Source organism: Mustela putorius, unplaced genomic scaffold (genome assembly GCF_011764305.1).
Source record: "Mustela putorius furo isolate JIRA1106 unplaced genomic scaffold, ASM1176430v1.1 tig00003903_pilon_pilon_pilon, whole genome shotgun sequence".
NCBI classification, from domain to species: Eukaryota; Metazoa; Chordata; class Mammalia; order Carnivora; family Mustelidae; genus Mustela; species Mustela putorius.
In genome coordinates this window covers 3644425-3661263 of record NW_025422051.1, presented here as the reverse complement: position 1 = coordinate 3661263, position 16839 = coordinate 3644425, and the positions used below count along the sequence as shown (strand labels likewise).

General features: G+C 43.5%; 1 protein-coding gene across 3 annotated transcripts in view; it reads left to right on the top strand.

Moving 5' to 3' along the window:
* Nucleotides 1–2122: 2122 nt before the first annotated feature.
* Nucleotides 2123–16839, top strand: part of JADE3 (jade family PHD finger 3) — a 135720-nt gene continuing 121003 nt past the window's right edge. The window contains exon 1 of one of the 3 annotated variants that reach the window (XM_004754969.3): nt 2123–2268. The gene's annotated coding sequence lies outside the window, so the exon portion shown is untranslated. Of the gene's footprint in view, nt 2269–2539; nt 2700–16839 lie in introns of those variants that run through there. The other 2 variants (XM_045068395.1, XM_045068394.1) reach the window with 2 other exon arrangements.

Below are 16839 nucleotides of genomic sequence, written 5' to 3'. Positions count from 1 at the left end.
TAATTCAAAATGAATCATGGATTTAAATGTAAAATATGCAACTATAACACTTTTAGAAGGAAATGTAAGAGAAAATTTGTGGAACCTGGTGCGAGGCAAAAAATTTCTTAGACACGACAGGAAGGGGACAATACATAAATGCAGACTTTGCGAAGTGAGACTTCATCAAAATGAAAAATTTTGGTCTGCAAAATCTCTTAAGAAGATGAAAACACCAGTACAGACTCGGCAGGAAAAAATTGCGAACCATGTATCTGACAGAGAACTTGTATCTAGAATATATGAAAAATTCTCAAAATTCAACAGTTAGAAGCAAACAACACAATGAGAAAATGGACAAAAGACATGAATAGACATTTCACCAGAGAGGATATACAGATGGCAATAAGCACATGAAAAGATGTCAACATCATTAGGGAAACGCAATTGAACACAGAGAGATATCACGATACACCTATTAGAACGGCTAACATAAAATTATAGTGGACAATACCAAATGCTGGCAGAGATGTGGAGAAACTGGATGTTTCATACATTGCTGGTGGGAATGTAAAATGGTACAGTCTGGAAAACTCTGGCAGTTTCTTACAACACTAAACTTCCACTCACCACCCAACCCAGCAATTGCACTCTTGGGCATTTGTCACAGAAAAAAGGAAATCTGATGTTTGCACAAAAAAAACTCTACATGACTGTTCATAGCAAGCAGTCTTAACAAACAAAAATTGGAAACAACCCAAATGTCCTTCAGTGAGTGAATAAACACACTGTAGAACACCAAAGCATAATAATACTACTACTCAGCAGCGAAAAGGAATGAGCTATTGATACATGCAGCAACTTGGGTGGATCTCAAGAAAATTATGCAAATTATGGAGAAAAGCCAATTTCAAAAGGCATGATTCCATTTACATAATATTCTTGAAATAATAAAATGATAGAGATAGACTATGTCAGAGGTTGCCAGGGGTTGGAGTAGGTGAAGGAGGTGACTGTGACTATCTATACTGGGTAGAAGAAGGAACAGTTGATTGTGGTAGTTACACAAATCTACACGTGAGAAAATGGTGTAGTACGATAGACACAGACACAGAAATGTTTGCATGTAAAACTGGTGAAATCCGAATAAGGTCTGTGGATTGTACCCATATCAGTGTCTTGGTTATGTAAGATATTAACATGGGGGAAACTGGGTGAAGAGTACATGGGTCTGTTCTGTAATATTTCTTACAGATGCCGTGAATCTATAATTATTTCAAGATAAGTTAATAAAACAAGGTAAATCTGAAGGACTATGAATGTTTTAGAACACACACATTTGTGTATTATGAAATAGAACAACATCTTTACTATGTAAATCAGACAAAATACAGAAGAGCCTACATTTTTGTTTAGCCAAGAAATGTAAATGAAAATGACAGTATGAGTTCATGGTAATTGCACATGGTCCATTTCCAAACCCAGAGAAATAAACCAAAAGGGGTTTGTTGCTTAAACATCTGTATGAGTTAGGATTCCACCAGAGAAGCCAACCAACAGGATATTTTATACACACACGGGTGCACACACACACACACACACACATTATTCATTCATTCATTCATTCATTCAAAGATGTTGGCTTACACAATTTGTGGGGCTGGGTAAGCAAATCCAAAATGTGTAGGGCAAGCAGTCAGAAAGGAATGATAGGGCCCACTCAGATTATCCAGGATAATCTCCCTTACTTTAAATCAACTGATCAGGAGCTTTAATTACATCCGCAAAATATCTTCACAGCAATGCGTAGATCAACGTTTGATTGAATAACTGGAGCGGTAGCCTAACCCAGTTGACACCTCAAAAAGCCACACACCATCACAGCCCATTTGTGCTGGCAACTGAATAAATTCATTCTGTTAATAGGCACCCTGGCTTTATTATTATAGGTAATTCAAGAGCAAACAACTTAAATCAATAGTGGCCGACAATGAGTTTCCTACAGGAGGGTCCACTTACAGAACTTTAGAGTTGAAAGGGGCCCTGAAAAGCTTAGTTTGTATTTCATCACAGCCAAGGCACCTCCCCATCGTCCTCTCGGGCACTTATCCCTGCCGAGGCTCCTCCCGGCAGCAGCGCGCCCAGCAGGAGCAGAGAGGAACCCACCTGGAGCACGACGCCGCGGGTGCGGGAGCACCGAGTGGGCGGAGCCTTGAGGCGCGCGGCGGTGGCGAAGGCGCCCAGCCCGCCAGAAGAGCGCGCGGCGGCGGACGGCGGGGAGCCAGTCGGGTAGGGCGAGCGCGGCCGGCGGTTGAGGTTGGGGGGGGGCGGTGATTGAGGGTGGGGGGTTGGAAGGAAGGGGAAGAGGCGGAGCGTGGGAGCGCACAGTGTCAGGAATACAATAGTGCTCCGCGCCGCTTCAGCCGCCGCTGCCGCTGCCGCCGCCGCCGCCGCCCAACCGCCTGCCCAACGCTGAGGCCTGACGGGCCGGGCGGGTGAGGGCCGAGGGCGGGAGCGGAGGCGCAGGGGGCGGCCCGGGCGGATCAGGCGGCGGGGCGGGGGCGGGGGTGGGGAGGAGATTAGGGGGCAGGTGCGAGGGAGGAGAGAGAAGAAAGCGAGCGGTTAAGGGGGCGGTTACCACCCCTACCGGACTCGCCCGGCACATTGCCGGGCCCGAGTGTGGAGCTTGAAAGAAGGAGCAGCGACCTAGCTGCGCGAAGGTAGGCGCCGCCGAAGCTGGACGCGGCGCTGGCGGCGTTGGGGGCGTCGCGCCGGGTGGGCAGCGGGAGTGGCGGCCTCGGGGAGTCGAAACGGGCGCCGCGGAGCGCAAAGTCCCGGCCCAGCCTCGCAGCGTTCCTGGGCGCCCCGGCCCCACAGCGCGGTCGCTCCGGCGTCCCCGGCGTCTTCGGGCCGAGAGCGTGTGTGGGCTGAGGTAAAGTGCCCGCTGGCTCCTCGGTCGGCCCGGGGCAGTGCCGGGTGGCCGACGCGGGGGGGCGGGGGCGGACGCCCGGGCTCGGGCTCGGGCTCGGGCTCGGGCTCGGGCTGCAGCTCCACTCGGGCAGGAATTGAGCGCCATAACTGTTGCGGCTGTTCCCTCCGGTGCCCCCTCCCGGCGCCCCCTCCCTCTCTGTGCTCTGCCTGGTCTCGGGGCTCCCGGGGTCAGACCCGCAGCGGGGGGACCTGCTCTGCCGGCCGCCCCGGGGCCGGATGCTCCAAGGAGCGAGGGCGCGCCCCTGGCTGTTTCGGTGTTGGGGGGCGTGAAGAACCGAGTGCTTGGAGAGAGGGGGGCCGGGCGGCTCAGGGAGTGGCGAGGCCCCCGGTGAGCGGCGGGTACCCCCGGAGCAGGAGCGCGAGCGCCCCGCGGGCTGGCCAACTTTCCCTCCCCCTCCCGTCATTGTTCGGGCGCTGCCAGTCCGGGGCGGCCGCAACAACCGCCGAGCGCCTGGCGGTCCGGGCTGTGGCGGGGGTGGTGGGGGGGCGATGGGAAAAGCAGGAGGGCTGTGAGAATCTTATGGGGAAAATTTCCCACCGCCGGGCACAGCAAAGTTAACTTTTCTCCAGCGATCGAGTTGGTTTTATTCCCTCGGCTGTGGGGCGATCGATTTAAAAAAAAAAAAAAGGGGGGGGGGAGGGAGAGAGAGAGAGAGCCTCCTTCCAATCTTTTTTTCTCTCGCTTTTTCAGAGCCATGGCTTTGGTGAAGTCTGGCTTTAAATCGCACAGGGCAACCTGCGTTTATTATTTGTGAGAAGGCAAGGGGGGGGGCGGGATCTCGAGTGAGTGACCGTAGTGGCGGTATGTGTAGGCATGTTTAAAAGTTGGTATCATTGTATAGCCCTGGGACATATGTAGTTCCCAGGCATTTGGCAAGAAACTTGTTTGGCCGCTTCTGACTTTCTGAGTTGCTAGGAAATCCATGGCCTCAGATGTGCGCAAGGTTTTTTGATGTGAGAAGCGTTTATCTGTGAAGCTGAGGATGGGATCCCCGCCCTCCCGCAACGCCGTCTGATTGTATAAGAAATCAAAACCGTGTTGATGGTGATTTCAGGGGCCTGAAGGGAAAGGCGACCTCATTCCCGGTATTCAGTTTGATAAAGATAACTGTCTGCTTCTCTCTAAACTCTGAAAGTAATGGAAAATAATTTAGGTAAAGACGGGTTGCACAACATCTTGGCTCAGTTTAAGCAACCCAGAATCCACTTTCCCAGAGCAGTTCTCTTAAATACCTTCCCTAAAGGCACTTCTTGCCAGCCTGGGGTTGGGGGTGAGGGTGAGGGTGAGAAAGGAGTCGGTCTCAACAAAGCTTTGTGTTTTATTTAATTTAATATTTTCTTAACATCTGTAAACAATGGGAATGTGGATCCCTGCCTCTGTGTGCTTTGCATACCGTAGTTTTCATGCTTTTATAGCATCATGTGATTCCTCTCTGGATAAGTGAAAATAGATTTTTTTCTTTTTTGTTTAGCTGAGTGGTCTACCTCCATAACGTATCATTTTCTTTTTCATTTAAAGTGAGCTCTGTGCTGAAATACTTGAATTATAAAAGGTAATACCTCTCTTCAAGTGGTGAAAGGATTGCAAGAGATCTTTGGGACGTGCTTCTCAGTATTAGCTACTATCACAGCCACCTTTTCTTTAACTGTGGTCTTCTCTACAGTTCTGTTTGCTAGAGATGAGTTCCTGACCTAATATCTTTGTCTTAAAACAGTTCCTTGCATTTTTCATTCAGTCAATTGTGGAATACTCAGGGATGCGGGTCTGGTTCTAGAACCCAAGCATTGTCTTCAGCCTTTCTGAGTCATGGCAGTATGGTAAGTGCCTTTTCACTTTTAGTAGCCTGTGAATCTTGGTCACAGGTAGGAGAAAGTGGAGAAAGGCCTTCCACTCCTTCCTGAAGGGTTTGTGATCAACTGAGAGCCAGGAGTGATTCAGGAGCAGCCTTAGGGGTGCCCATGACCCATCTTCCGGCCTGTAGATGAAGTTTGCAGAAGCAGGACACGTGATGACACAGGCTCTCATCATAGTTGAGACAGATGGGTTAGTGAACAGAGGATGTTAGGCTGGTAGGTTGTGTATGATCCTCTCATTTGATAATGCCTGTCTTTTCCCTTCCTCGTGTTCCATCAGCTGTAACAATCCATTTCTCTACTAAGGAATGCAAATCTATTTCTTCTTTTTTCCCACTACTTTGAGGCCTGACTGGAAATAGGCAAGTATTTGGGGGAAGATAAGGGGAGGCAGGAGGCATTGGCTGTTTGTGAAGACATGGCGTTACAGAGAGCTCTTATAGGCCTTGACTAGGGATACAGAGGTTGAATATTATCGTAGGACACAATGCACCTCCTTCCTCATGGAGGTTATGCAAAGTAGGAGCTGAGGAAGGTCAAGATCATATGCTGGCTTACATTAAAATATCTCTCATCAGGGAATAACTTAGTTACATCACCTTATAGATGAGGAGTGGGTGTTGGGTGACACCCATCTGGCACTTTCCTGAACTGGCTTACATGGGGACACTGAGTGGTTTAGCAGTATCTCCCTGTTGTTCAGTTACAGTGGCTGGGAAAGCTGAAGCAGTCCGGTTTGTGGGGAGAATCTAGGGTGAATGGGTAAAAATGATGAGCAAATAAAAAGGTGATGGCAAATGGTCATTACAGAACAAGTAACTACTGCTTTGGGTTTTCTGTTTTCTGAAATATCTGTGACTCCCCCATGGTTATTTTTGCCTCCTCCCTGTAGGTCTCTCCATAGATAATAGCAGCAAAGCTCTTACCTTCAGAACTGCCTCTTTGCTTCTCTTGGGTGACAGAAAGAAGGGTCCTGAGGAGAATTTGCCTAACCCATAGGTAAAAAGTAATTGAGAGGGCAGTTAAATGGAGAAAGTAGGTAGGGGGCCTGGTGTGGGGAAATGGTACTGGTGTTTTTGACTGATAGGAGATGCCCATGCATTGATTAATACTCTTTAAGCAATATATAATTTTTTTAAGATTTTATTTATTTGTTTATTTGACAGAGAGAGAGAGAGAGAGACAACGAGAGAGGAAACACAAGCAGGGTGAGTGGGAGAGGGAGAAGCAGGCTCTCTGCTGAGCAGGGAGCCCAGTGCTGCAGGGCTCCATCTGAGGAACCTGGGACCATGACATGAGCCAAAGATACCCAACGACTGAGCTACCCAGGCGCCCCTAAGCAGTAAATAATTTAATCTCTGTCACAACCCAGAGGCCATAGCTGAGCCCTACTACCCAGGGAGCTCCTTGTCCCTTGATACTGGCTGATAGGCAAAGAAATCTGAGCCCGGAATGTGCTTTTTGAAATAGCTGACAAGAGAATATGGTACCAGCATGGTCAGTACACCAGACCTTGTGTGTTGTAATCTCCTGGGAAAGTTCTTCTAATTCCTTTTTAGATTTTAAAAACTTATTTTGATTATAATTACAAAAAGTTGCAAGAATAGTACAAAGAACTCCTGTATTCCCTTTATCCAAGGTCAGTAATTATCAATAGGTTGCTACCCCTTGCTTTATCATTTGCTTTTTTTGTTTCTTTTTCTGAACCATTTGAAAGTAACTGCTGAGAGATTGGCATTTATCAAGGGCATCCTGTCCTGAAGGGTGGCGCAGATGTACCCGTAGGGTATAGCAGAACTTTGGTGGTGACGCAGGGCCCCAGAGGCAGAGTGAAGTTTACCTGTAGCTGTGGAGCACATATGTGTAAGTCATGCAGAATCTCTGGTGCTAGATGTAGAAATCATAGCAGTGTAAAAGCGGCTAAGATAAACTCCCTTTTTGTCATCATTCATGTCAAGTGTCTTCCTAACTATGCCAAACTTCCACCTTGTTATGAAAATCCACTCCACCACTGCCCATCTTTGCAGCTGTAGTGTATTCTCCAATATTTTCATTTAATTCGTTCAGCAGACATCTGTTGAGTGCCTCCTATTTGCTAGGGTATAAGAGGTGAAATATCGATAACTCATCCCGTTAAGAGTTCAACATCCAATGTGAAGGAAGAAAGAAATCTAACTCAGTCAGGGGGAAGAGCATTCTGTTGAAGGAGTTTACACGAGGTGCTTAGAACATCAGACTGGTTAAGGATCTGAAGAATAGATACCTGAGAGTCGAATGTGAAGATCCATTTTCCCTGAGACTTGTTGCTTTTAGATAACAAGGTTCATGAGTTAGGGAAGCCTTTAGTGTGGTATACCCAGCACAAGCTTTGGGGTCAGGCTAACTTGGATTCAAATCTATCACTTGATCTGGGCCAGTACTTGATGTCTCTATGCCTCAGTTTCTTCATCTCCTCAATTTGACATCTCCAAGGTAATAATTAATTGAGGTGATAATTGCTCTGTAAACATTGATTTTGTCTCCCCACCCCACGCCCACCAATGCAGTATGTGGGGAAATAGCATGAGCAGTATTAGATATATATTAGATATTAAGGTGGGATCCTAGGAGATGTTTCTGTTTTTCCTACAAATAAATATGTAATTTCTAATTGTACTGAGAGCTGTGTTGGAGGTCACTATAAGAAATAACAATAGCAGCTATGACTTGTTAACCATTTCCTGTGTACTGAGTACTGTGCTAAGTATTCAACATGGAATATCTTTCTGAGATGTAAGGCAAAGGTAACTTGCCAATGGTCACACAGCAAGTAAGAGGCAGAATGCTTTTATAAGGGAAACTAGCAAGGTGCCCTGGACCCTGAATAATAAGCAGGAATAAGCAAGGTAAAAGAGAGAAGGGATTGCCAGGCAGAGGGAACACCAGGTGTTGTGAGGACACGGAGGTGAAAGAGAGATGTGGAAGGGATCCACAGAGGTTTGGCTAGGACCTGGGGAAAGATAGATGAGGTAGGCAGAGGGAGATTGACAGGGCCTTATGGGATCTCATTAAGGACCTAGTGTTTTATTCCAAGGGCAGTGGGAGGCTGCTGGAAGGTGTTTTTCACCTTAAACCATGGCCGGGGGGGGGTGCGTGGGTGGGCACTGCGAGGCGTGTGTAATCCGCAAAAGCATCTAGTGAGACCTAAACAAAAGTAGCTTAAAGTAATTTCCCCTTCATGGGGTGCCTGGGTGGCTCAGTGGGTTAAAGCCTCTGCCTTCGGCTCGGGTCATGATCCCTGGGTCCCGGGATTGAGCCCCGCATCGGGCGCTCTGCGTGATGGAGAGCCTGCTTCCTCCTCTCTCTCTGCCTGCCTCTCTGCCTACTTGTGATCTCTCTGTCAAATAAATAAATAATCTTTAAAAAAAAAAAGTAATTTCCCCTTAAGTGTCCCACTTTGTGATCCAGTGGAGGCAATGTTTCTGGCCCAAATGTGTAGATCTTAAACAGTTTCTACTGCCCACCATTAACAGAGCTAAAAAGAGTTGCTGTGATGCTGGAAGAAGCTGGTCTGCAGAAGGCTTCTAGGTGGTTTAATTAGGCGTATATATTTGATGCTTTTTAGGCTGCATTAAGGGAGCTCTTTCAGTTTTCACTGAGCCCTGTCAAATGGGGAAAAAAGTAAAATTGGGAGACTAATTCCTGGAAACCCGAGTTGTTGTTCAGTGTTAGAAATGGAACTGTTGAGTATAAGACTTCGGTTTAAATATATCATGATAAGGATGCTTCAGTGACTAAATGGAAATTTTTAATGTTTTTTGTTTTTTTGGTGTGTGCCATCTGTGATGGCAGACAGCACATTTGTGAGAATCTGGGAAGACTTAGGCATTTTTTCAGTACTTATATATTTATTTATTCCCATCCAGGTACTGCAGGTTTTTCTGTTTGAAACAATTTCTTATATGCAGAATGCACTGCACAGGAAGAAAACCAGTGTTCTCTTCCCCTTTCCATATGTACCATACCACAAACATATTTATTTTGCTCACGTAACTGGTAGCTGTCAGGTCAGTGGGTCTAGAAGGCCCTAAGCAAGGATGGCTCATCTCCACTCCCAAGTGGTCTCTCCTGCAGCTGGCTAGTCTGGATCTGCTGACATGGTGGTCTCAGAGGCACGAGGCGTAGAGAGCAGGAGCCAGCGCCAGTGCACAAGCACTTCTCAATGTCTATTTACATCACATTTGATACCGTCATATCAGCCAAAGTAGGGAAGTGCTTCTTGGCCCAGCCCAGAGTCATTGCGGGAGAACCATCTAAAGGTACAAATACAAGAAGGTGTTTTTTTTTTTTTTTAACTGGAGACCCTTACTGCAGTAATGCATAATAATTAATGAATGTAACCTCCTTTCCTTTGATAAATCTTGTTAAACACTCATTTCTAAATGTAGTGTATTCTTTTTTTTTTTTTTAAGAGAGAGAAAGCAGGCGGGGGGCAGAGGAAGAGAGTATTTTAAAGAGGCTTCACACCCAGTGTGGAACCCAACGTGAGGCTAAGTCTCGTGACCCTGAGATCATGACCTGAGCTGAAGTAAAGAGTCGGATGTTTAGCCCACTGAGCCACTCAGGCGCCCCCTACATGTAGTGTATTCTTGAAACTCAGTAATATGATGGTGCCATCTTCTCTCCTACTGAGTGTGGATCTGAATAATAGTTTTCCTAGAAGGAAACCAAAGGGAGACAGTGTGGCTCTGGGTGTAGGTACTCTTGCGAGTGGCTTGACTGCTCATTCATCGTGTGTGGCTGTTATCTAAAGAGTCTCTGATGTGGGGCACCTGGGTGGCTCAGCTAGTTAAGGGTCTGTTTTCAGCTCAGGTCATTATCCCAGGGTCTTCGAGATCAAGTCCTGCGTTGGGCTCCCTGATCAATGGGAAGCCTGCTTCTCCCCCTCTCCCTTGCTCGAGGGTGCCCCTCCAAATAAATAAATAAAATCTTTACTTTTTAAGATTTTATTTATTTATTTGTCAGATTGAGAGAGAGCACAAGCAGGGGGAGCAACAGGTAGAGGGAGAAGCAGGCTCCCCGTTGAGCCAGGAGCCTGATGTGGGACTCGATCCCGGGACCGTGGGATCATGACCTGAGCTGAAGGCAGACGCTTAACTGACTGAGCCACCCTATAAATAAAACCTTAAAAAAAAAAAAGAGTCCTTGTGTTTCCTCAACCTCCTGTTCAAGCTTTACCCCCCTCCCCCAAAAAACTTAGGGTACTAAGCTGTACTGTGCTTTGTAGTCAAGCAAAAAGATGGTTAATTGGAAATCCATCACTACCTGGAAGATGAGAGAAACATTTGCAGCTTTTCTTCATAACCTTTATGTGATTTATGATTTTTACCTGAGAAGAAATCCTTATTTGGGCTTTATAATGAAGACAAAGGATTCTCCATAGGTATATTTTATTTCATCAAGATTGTAAAGTCCCCCTTCAGCTGCAGTGAAGAATCCAGTATTGTGCTGTGTAGTGAGTGGTCAGTGATCAGCAATTTGGGGCATCAGCCTTTGACCTTTGCTTGTGTAGTTTTCAGAAGTAACACCTTTCACATAAACTGAAATAGGCTTTGCAGCCAGCTATTGGCCTGAAATATATTACATGAAAATGCAACTGGACCCTAGGAAGTATGTGTGGGAAACTGAGGAGAAGGCTCATTTTGTACATCTTAGAGATGTACATTCCTCCAGAAATTGCCTGGTGATAGAATCTCAGCTTCCTTTCTTTCCTACTAGAATAAAAATTAAAAAGGGAAAATCCCTGACATTTTAAAAGTCAGTGACTTGAAAATAGCCTTCAAAATTATAAATATATATATCATTTGACGCAGCAAACACTTCCAGGAATTTATTCAACAAATATTTGCATATTACTTGGAGTATTATTTATAATAGCAGAAGATTGGTTGATATTCTAAGTATCAGTTAAGGCTTGGTTATACAGTAGAATATTGTATTTCTATGATGTACAAAATGAAGAAAAACAAGAAACAGAACAGTGTGTATTATATGCTACCATTTGTGACAGCTACTGGGGACACTAATATATACTGTATAATATATATGTTTTTGCTTACATAGACAAAGATATTTCTAGAAGGATGTTAAGACACTGATAGCTTTAGGGCATATACAGCCAAGGTAGAGAGTTGGAGGAAGATTTTTTACTGCATAAGCTTTTATATACCTTAATTTTTTTTTTTTTGGTTGTCAAATGATCCTTCATTGAAATACTTTCCTTTGCACTTCTTAACTAGGTGGGCATTCCACTGCACAACTGTTCATGTCATCGATGATATCATGAGGGTGGTGGCCACCGACACTGCAGCCCACAGTTCAGGCAGTCCCCAGAACCTCTTTAATGGTACCAGAGAATTCTCTAGCTAAATGTTGGTGCTGCATCTTTCAGGCAGTGTTGACAGTCTCATCAAAAGTGTTATTTCCGGGGCACCTGGGTGGCTCAGTGGGTAAAGCCGCTGCCTTTGGCTCAGGTCATGGTCTCAGGGTCCTGGGATCAAGTCCCGCATCAGGCTCTCTGCTCAGCGGGGAGCCTGCTTCCTCCTCTCTCTCTCTCTGCCTACCTCTTTGCCTACTTGTGATCTCTCTGTGTCAAATAAATAAATAAATAATCTTAAAAAAAAAGTGTTATTTTCACTGTGCTTAATGTTTTTCTGCTTTCTGTCTCTTAGCGGTTCCTTGAGGGCTTTGATAATCAGTGCAGAGGCAAAAGGTACCGTTTCAATCTGGGCCTGTCCATTCTGAATGGTCATTTTCACTATCATCCTCAGACCCTTCTAATCACCAGTTGCCTTGGCGATGTCATCACCAACCTTTTTTGGAGACAGACCAGGGGCGGGAGGGGGTGCTGATATTTGGAGCCAGGGCAGACATGACACCAACTTCCCACCAGTTCTCCTTACATATAGGACTTTGATCTCACTGGGGTCAAACTTAGGGGCATGGTGAAGGAAGCTGGTGTTAGGTGAATTGGATTTGGGAGAACTGAAGACAGTTACACATTTACCTCCTCAAAGCCAAAAGTTATAACTACCTTCTGAATTTTAAACCATGTGAATGTATTACCTAATTTTAAAAATCCAATACATTTATTTAAAAAGAGATGGTATGTGGTGAATGGTGATGTGAACTTCCATGGACTCCTACCCAAGTTGATTTGGTCAGAACTATCCCTGTTAAAATACATGTATATATGTACACACACACATATCCCTGTTAAAAAATATATATGAAAAAATATATGTGCATGTACATACATACACATGTATATGCATATACATGTATATGTACACACACACACACAGTTTTGTTTCCTAGAAATGCCTCAGAATAATGTACTTCTGAATTTTTAGCTGAAGTCCTGCCTTTTCCAGAAGGTCATATGAGTGAAATCATACAATATTTAGCCTATTTTGGTCTCGCTTCTTTTACTTGATTAATCCATGTTATGTGAATTAAAGCATGTTCCCTTTATCACTGAATAGCATTCCAATTTATGGTTGTACCACAGTTTGTACATATACCTGTTGAAGGACAACTTGGCTGCTTCTAGTTTCTTGATGATTATGAATAAAGCTGCAGTAAACTTTAGCATACTTATTTTTGGTGAAACATAAGGTTTAAGTTCATTTGGGTAAATAACCAGGAGAGGGATTGCTGAGTTTATATAAGAAGCTGCCAAACTATCTTCCAAAGTGGTTCTACTGTTTGACATTCCCACCAGCCATGAATATGAGGTGTGTGTCAAGTTTTATTTTCCTGCATATGGATGTCCAGGAGTTCCAGAACCATTTGCTGAAAACTCTCCTTTCTCCATTATTATTGCTTTTGTACCTGTGTCAAAAATGTGGCTGTGCTTGTGTGGGTCTATTTCTGGGCTCTCCATTCTGTTGCATTGATCTGTGTGTCCATCATTGTGCGATTACCACAATGTCTTGATTACTATAGCTTTATAGTAAGTCTTGAAATTAGGTAATATGAGTACTCTTACTTTTTTCTTCTTTACCAGAATTGTAGTGGTAAGAGAAGACATTCTTAACCTGTTCCAGTCTCTCACTATTACATATTATGTTAGCTGTAGAGTTTTTTTTTTTAAGGTTTTATTTATTAGAGAGAACACAAGCAGGGGAGGGGCACAGGGAGAGGGAGAGCCAGAACCCTGAGATCATGACCTGAGCCGAAGGCAGACAGTTGACTAGCTGAGGTACCCAGGTGCCCCTAGCTTTAAGTTTTTAAAGTATACATACCCTATTGTGCTGAAAAGAGTTACCATAGCAGTCCTAACGCTGCTTGCTATCGTTAGAAGGGTTTCTTTCAAGATTGGCCCTTGGCTGGTGTCGAAAATTGGCTTTTCAAACATTTTGAAAGTAAAATATTATAGTAAACCTTCATTTATTCCTTTTCCAGTGTTGTTTATGCTAATCCAAGCTCCCACTTTAAACATAATCTTTCTGCCTGAAGAATTTTTCCTCAACATTTCTTTTTACCAGGTCTGCTGACAGTAAATTCTTTGCTTTTGTTGGGTAAAGTCTTTTTTTTCTTCACTTCTGAAGGACATTTTCACGAGATATGGAATTCTGAGTTGACAGTTTTTTCCCACTTCAACATATTACTCCACTGTGCCTTGTTTGCATGGTTTCTGATAAATCTGCTTTAATTTCTATCCTTGTTTCTCTATAATGTGTCTTTTTTCCTCTGACTGCTTTCAAGCTCTTTATCTTTACCTAGATGTAGCTTTTTTTGTTTTTAAAGATTTTATTTATTTATCAGAGAGGGGGGTGGAGAGAGTGAGCACAGGCAGACAGAATGGCAGGCAGAGGCAGAGGGAGAAGCAGGCTCCCTGCCGAGCAAGGAGCCCGATGTAGGACTTGATCCCAGGACGCTGGGATCATGACCTGAGCCGAAGGCAGCTGCTTAACCAACTGAGCCACCCAGGCGTCCCTAGATGTAGCTTTTTTATTTTGTCATATTTATCCTGCTTCGTGTTCTTCTGAGCTTCTTGTATCTGTGGACTGTTGTCGGTCACTAATTTTGGAGAGCTCTTCATCATTTTTTCAGATAACTCCTGTATTCCATTCTCTTTTATTCCCCTGGAATTCCAATTACAAGTATGTTATAACTTTTGATATTTTTCCCATAGTTCTTGTATGCTGTGTTCTATTTTTTCACTCTTTTTTCCCTTTTTGTTTTAATTTTTATTGATCTGACCAATAAATTCAATTGTTACACTCACTGATTCTTTCCTTAGCTGTGTCAAGTCTACTGTTGACCGTGTTGGTTTTTTTTTTTTTTTTTGTCTTTTTTTGAGCATGTTGGTTTTTTTTTTTTTTAAGTCCTAGCATTTCCATTTGATTATTTCCTATGCTTTCTATCTTTTTGCTGAAATTATTCATCTGGTCTTGCATGTTGTCTACCTTTTCCATTAAAGTCTTCAAATATTAATCACAGTTCTTCTAAATTTCATTTCTGATAGTGCCAACATCTGTGTCATATTGAGTGTAAATCTGATGATTGCTTTGTCACTTGGAATACTTTCTTATCTTTTGTTATGCCTCATAATAAAAAGTTGAACGTGGCTGAAAAGCCATTGAAACTGAACACCAGCAAAAGATACTGAGTTAAATATTTGATATATTTGGAGAGGAACATAGGTGTCCTTCTGCAAGGCTTTTAGAGGGGAGATTTGAGTTAATCTAGCAAGGAGTTGGCTTGTGTTTAATGTTTGCTATTGGTGGGGCATGAGAGATTTCTGATTCCTCTAGTGATACCTTCTTTTTGACTCCTGCTTGGCTTTGGGTTTATCCTTTGTGCTATTTCCCAAGAGCTGTCTGTTATAGCCCTCCCAGTTGTATTCTACTTCACTTACCACGTAGCTGTTTTGCCAAGTGGTGGATGTGGAGGAGGAGGGAGTTCTCTGATGATTTGATTAAGCCTTGGGCTTAGGCAGGTATCAGAACCTGGGTCTTGAGTGTATCCTTTGCAAGAATTCCTGCCCCTCCTCCAGGGTGAAGCTTTTCTTCCTTTTTCCTCAGCTGCAGTGAGTACCCACCAGTGTCCTTAAGCCAAGGGTTTTAAGCCCTTCCCCCTGCAGAGTAAGCCTTTTGTTCTGTGTTGGAGATAAAGGAAAGGTGTCTGGGTAGATTTCAGTGGGTGTTGTTTTCCTCAGCCAACCAGCACCAAGATGGGAGTTTTCTCTGGGATTTCCCCGATTCCTTCTGTAAGAGGATGGTGGGATTCCTGTAGGAAAAACTTTTAAGAAGATGGGAATTACTCCACCCCATGTGGAGCCTAGGAGCTGCATACTATCATGACATCCCATACTCTGGTCTCCAGTAAGTAATGTGTTAGAATTTCTAGTTTGATCTTCCTATCAGCTTATATGCCCAGATCCTATGTTTACCTGTAGGCATCTTTCTCTTCAGATAGCTGGATGGTGGTTTGCCCTGTATTTAGTTTTTGATAGGTCCAAGAAGAGTCATTGGTTTCTCAGTTTGTCTAGTAGCTTCTTTTTGGTGAGGGTGAGAATGATGGCTTTCCAGTCCTTTACATATCAGCTGAAACCCACATTCTGAAATAAGTTTTAATCTACATAAATGTCTAATGCAGTGCATGGCCCATAGAAACTCAGTATCGATTAGTTTTTCCTTTTTCTTTTTCTCACCTCCTTGAATCTTATGGTTTTATGGCTAGGGAGCCAGGAATAATTGATTCTGGTTTGGGTTCTGCCTATTTTAGGCTTTAAAAACCTCTACACTGCTGGCAGTATGTTGTTATATGGTTTGTTTGTTTGTTTGTTTGTTTTTGCTGTCTTCCAGAATTCTATGTATGCCTTTCTAATTATTGAGAATGTTGTTAGCACTCAGTAATAATTTGCCTCATTCAGAATTAGAGGGTTAGTTAGTCTTTCTACAGTATAGGTTTTGTTAGTGACCATGTGTTTGTCATTTTTATTCCCCACATTTCCAGGTGCAATTCAGTTCAGCAGATATTTAAGGGCCCATTGTGCTATGAGGCACTAGGTGTTGAGTAGAATACAAGCATGACTTGGTAAGTGGAGTGACGAAGAGGTTCTCAAAGGCAATGGAGACCCTTTGGATGTAAGGATATTGCAACTTGGGAAATATCTCCATTTCAATCTAGAAGGATTAAAAAAACTTTAAATTCTGTTCTTAGTTATATTAGAGATACCCTAGAGATGCATTCTAGGAAAAATTGAAAAAGTTATAGAAAGAGTCATGGTTGTTCATGACATCCTTATAATATCCTCATTTCATCATGTTCTCCTTCCCAGGGTTAATTTTGGTTACTTATTTTTGTTTTACTATGCAAATTGCTGTATCAACTATCATGCCATCTAATAGTTTACTGAAATATATGTATTTGTAAGGGAGTAAGCACAAAAATTCTGTTAACTTTTAAGGAATGTTTGTTTAAAGGGGTAACTCACCATTCAGTTTGGATGTGCGGCCCAATTTTTTTGTTTGTTTCACATTATAGTTAACTCTTTTAAAAATTTTTTTCTGGAAACTATTGTTAATGATATGTAGAGCCATAAAAAGTGATAGAGTAAAACTGACTTGTGGAGGTGTGTGTAGTCATGTGGACCTTGATGCATGTCTAGATCAGTGTAACCACCATCATAATCAAGGTATAAAGTAGTCCCATCACCCAAAACAACTCCTTTGTGTTACCTCTTCAGTCACACTTTTCTCACCCCCAGCCCTTGACAGCCATCACTAGTTTTGTCACTTTGAGGATATCACATAAATGGATTCCAACTGAATGTAATCTTTTGAGCCTTGCTTTTTTTCACTCAGCATAATGCTTTTGAGATTCATCCAAGTTGTGTATATCAAAAGCTTGTTCCCTTTTTACTGTTGAGTAGTATTCCATTGTAGAAATGTACTACATTTGGGTTGCTACCAGTTTTGGGTAATTATACGTAGAGCTGCTATAAGAATTCATGTGCAAGTGTTT